The following is a 4556-nucleotide window of genomic DNA, read 5'->3' as shown; positions in this document are numbered from 1 at the left end:
ACTCATCCTGGCATGCAATTGACTTGTGTACATCACATCTGAGAGTTCAAGTATCATGCAATCGACTGCATCCGCAAGACATTTCACTGTCATTTGTTGGCTATGCAGTTTGACAAAATAGATCCAATGCGTATCCCAATTGAGGCCTTTTAATTTTTTGAGTTTTTCTTCTCTGGTGTTTGAATCTTGATTCCATTGTTTTCCCAAGATTTTTACCTTAAGAAGATTTTCAGGGGTGCAATCAAAAATTAATATGGCGCAGTGTAAATCATCATTTATCAATTCAATGATATTATTCCTTTCTGCCCTAGCCCTTGAAGTTTCTCTTTCTGATTTGATCAGATGTGTCTCCCATTATGAGAATAATGTATCTTTATGAGATTCCTCAATCACTGGTAATTTAGTAGCCCTTCCATTTTCTGTGTTTTGCCAAGAGATATAATTTGTAATCTTGTCATCTGCTTCCTCAAATTCCAATATGGAATTGACTGGTAAATCTACTAATGTGTTGGTTTTGATGCATAATGGATGAATGAGGGATATCTTCTGGCAGAGATGGGTTAGTTGTTGAGATAAGAAATTATTTATTGCTTCGACTTCCTTTATAAACTCTTCAACTTAGGATTTTCTTTGAACTACTCTATTGAGAGTTTTAGTTGCATTATTTTCTCATCCTTAGCTTTAATCTCTTCATGATGCACCAGTTTTAGATGTTCAAACTCTTGGGATAGTTGTTGCTATCTTTCAATTTCCTACTGATTAATCCTCTATTTCTTAGCCTTTCGCTGATCTTCAAGTTGTTTAATCTTTTAATCTTTTTCCTTGATCAATTGTGTAACTTCAGTTGCTTTATTGATCGTGGTAGTTGTATATGCACTTGCAAAGTGATATAATTTAGTCAAGTCTTCAAAGGGATCAACTTCTGAATCTTTCCAAATGACATTCATGTATTCATCTTCAGAGACGGTTGTCGATACTTGGTCTATTTTCCTCTTCTTCCTCTGCCTTTTGACTACAACCCTTTGTTTAGGGCTATAAAACACATCCAATGGTGGGATATCCTCAATACTCGATATAATATCTGATGAAGGGTTCTCAGGGATTATCTTGACTTCCCTTATAGTTGAATCCTTGTTGGATGCCTTTTCAACCACAGGATCATGAACTATGGGCTGTTGTCTTAAGGGAGATTACGGTGTGATAACAGTTTGGGTATCTATTTGACCCTTGATCTGAAGGTCAAATTGTTCCCATTCTTCGATCAACACTGGATCAATGTGAACATCTGTATCCAACAGTTCACTGGCTTTCTCACTTGTCTCGGCTTCATGAGAAGTTTTCTCTATGTCCTTTTCTGTGCTTTGCTCCATGATTTTCCTTGTTTGATGGATGACCGGTGTAATGTTCAATAAGTCCAGTGGTACTGACTGAAGCCTTTGTACCCTATATTGAATGAATTGGTCGATTTTTCTTGGTCCTAGCTTGATCTTTGCCAGATGGATCACTTGCGCAAATGTCTCTACTGATCTGAAGAAGTCATCGAATTCATCTTTTTCGTGGATGAATTGCTTAACCTTTACCTAAGTAGTAAAATTATAAGCAACTTTATTTGGGTCATATTATCTTTTGAGAATAACTTATTTTCTCAGCTTCAGTTTGTGCATGTTTGTAGTCATGCAATGAATAGATACTGCATCGGATCAGAAAGGCAAGGCATAACTGTTTCTTGGTGTCTTTGAGATTTTTTGTAAGGCATTTTTCAACCGTCTAACAGGCTATTCCCTAGCCAATAGTTTATCCGGGACATATAGAGGAAGGACATGCGGATCAGTGATGCTACCATAAACCCTAATGTATGTAAACAATTCTTCCCCAAACCAACTGCCAATTGAAGTTAGATCGATGCTAGCTTCCTCGAACAACCAAGGGGTTGGTCTATTAAAGATGGCCTGATGAATGGGTAGGATGAAGCCATGGCAAATCTTGTAAAAATGTTTCTTATATTGCTTTTTCCACAGGTATTTATGGTAAATATGGATAGCGGTTGGGTCCTGCACAGTCCATTTCCATCCCATGATAGGAAAATCAGAGTTAAAACAAATGGTGTCAACTATATATGCACTCATATAAAATTGGGGAACCACTTGGGTGGTAACAAACCTATTCTTCCTATAACCAAGTATTTGGACAACCATTTTATCTGATAGAATGGTTTCCCAATCCATCACATAAGAATTCAGAGCTGCTTCTATTAAGGGAACCATTTCAATGGAAAAATTAGCAGAATTGGGGCTTCCAAATAATCCACACATCATCATGGTAGCATAAAAATATGGAGACTCTAGGGAGTCCACAGAATACATATCGGATGACTTGTGCTTGTGCTTGTTATGGAAATGACTCCCTTGTTTTATGGGGTCGGACTCTACTTCATTTTCTTTTGTGGAAGCTTCAAGGAATGATTTGTTGTAGCACTTTTGAGGCTCTAACAAATGATACATTTTCTTCAAATCCTCAGGCTTGAAGGACCCAAATATTCTCCCATTAGATGTGAAGAGTGTTCTGTTTGTTATATTGATACCTTCAGCAACCCATTTTACCATGTCAATGTATGACAAAATATTTTCGCGGGCTACTATTCGGTGAAGGAAAGAATCGGATAAATCACTAAGTGTATTTTCTGACTTTGCAAGTCCATCAATCGTTGCCTATCCTTCTGTTACCTTTGGGTTTTCCCTTTCCAACATATCATATATTCCTTCCCATGAAATCTTCCCACAGTCTTGGCATGTCGTATATGAGATCAACACAACTTTTTCTGTTCCTTCGGCTACTACAGGGGAAGCTTTCATATTTCAGGATTTCTTTGTCATTTTAGATGGCTGCATACTTCTAGATTCAAACTACAATTATATGAAACAAAAAAGTGCGATAAAATTAAACTTTCAGAATGGCTAATGCTTGAACATATAGTGGTGATAATAGTATAGTAAAAAATCAGGGCAGGAGCATTTGGTGCAAAAGATTTCATATTATGAATTGATATTAACATGCAAGATGAAATCTTTGAAGGACCGTAGTCATTACTGTTCTTAATGCCTCACTATATTGAATGACGTCAAACTTAAATGCTTCAATAAATAGATCACATCGTAGTTTTCCCAAGGCCTAATTAGAATGTGTGCCATCAATCTTCTGATTTTGCGATGAGCGATTTCAATATATATTATTTTAATATTTTGAGAGCCATCACATATCACAAATCGGGAGGTGTAGGTGCCATGTTCTAAAAGCCTTTAGAATTTATGCAATTTCGATGTATGATGACTTGGCACAAAGAGTTGGGGAAATTCTTATTTACCCGCCCGCATAATGTTTTCTTTTTATTATCACTTTATTTATATTTAAAATCGCATTGCATTCCCTCGAGGTGAGTCTTATCTATCTCTGTTGGGATTGTGATATGCGATCAATACATATCGCATCACAAGTGTTCAAGTGTTGCTTCATACAGTTTTTAGCGATATGCGAGATGCGAGAAGGGTCAACAAGATTTTGGAGGCCATGTTGAGGATGTATGTGATGCATCAATAGAGGAGATGAGAGGAGTACCTTTCATCGGTATAGTTTCCTTACAACAATGGGTATCAACAATCGTTGAGGATGATTTTGTTTGAGGCATTATATGGGGGGAGTTGTAATACTCCCATCAGTTGGAGTGATCCAATGAATAAGGTGTTGATGGACCAGATGTGTTGGCAGAGATGGAATAGGAAATGTAGGTAATCAAGAAGAATCTAAAGGCATCATAGAACATGAAAAAAATTAATGCAGATCATAATAGGTTTCTTATGGAGTTCCGAGTTGGGGAACATGTTTAGTTGCACATCAATTCAAAGAAGAGCTCCTTGAGAATTGGATCATGTGCCAAGTTGGCACCTCAATTTTGTGGACCTTTCAAGATTCTTGAAAGGACTGGACCAATAGCCTATCAACTTGCACTGTCTCTGATAGTGAAAGTCCATGATGTTTTCCATGTGTCATTGCTTAAGAAGTATGTTAAAAATGTTGATCATGTTATTGACTGGTCTATATTACAGGTGGAGCCAGAAGGATAATTCCAACCAAAACCTTAGTGTATTTTGTAGAGAAATATGCACATGCTCCAGAACCAAGCAATCGAGTAGGTTAAAGTGCAATGGAAGTAATTTTGGCCCAATGAAGCTACATGGGAGCTGGTAGATCATATGTGGGTTATGAATCCTTATATATTCATTGGTTGAGCAAATGTTTTTGGTATATGTTTTGGTGTGATGCTTTGGTATATGTACAGATGTATATGGATGTAAATATCACCATGAGTTGTGTTATAAAGCTCCAATAAGCAGTATGGGTGTCATGTCATTATGGTTTTCATGTTGTTATGTTGTTATTTGGTTTTCTTCTCAGTAGATTGATCATTGTAATACCACAACAAGCTAAGTTATAAAGTTCCATGGGTAGTATGTTTTTCTTTCATTGGTTTTGTTGGTTGTAGGTGCAATCGAACGACGAGG

The sequence above is a fragment of the Pinus tabuliformis genome, chromosome 9 (assembly GCF_031772625.1).
Source record: "Pinus tabuliformis cultivar Carrire ecotype Pingquan chromosome 9, CPIR1, whole genome shotgun sequence".
Lineage (NCBI taxonomy): Eukaryota > Viridiplantae > Streptophyta > Pinopsida > Pinales > Pinaceae > Pinus > Pinus tabuliformis.
The sequence above is the reverse complement of the archived record's forward strand: the minus strand, read 5'-3'. Positions refer to the sequence as shown.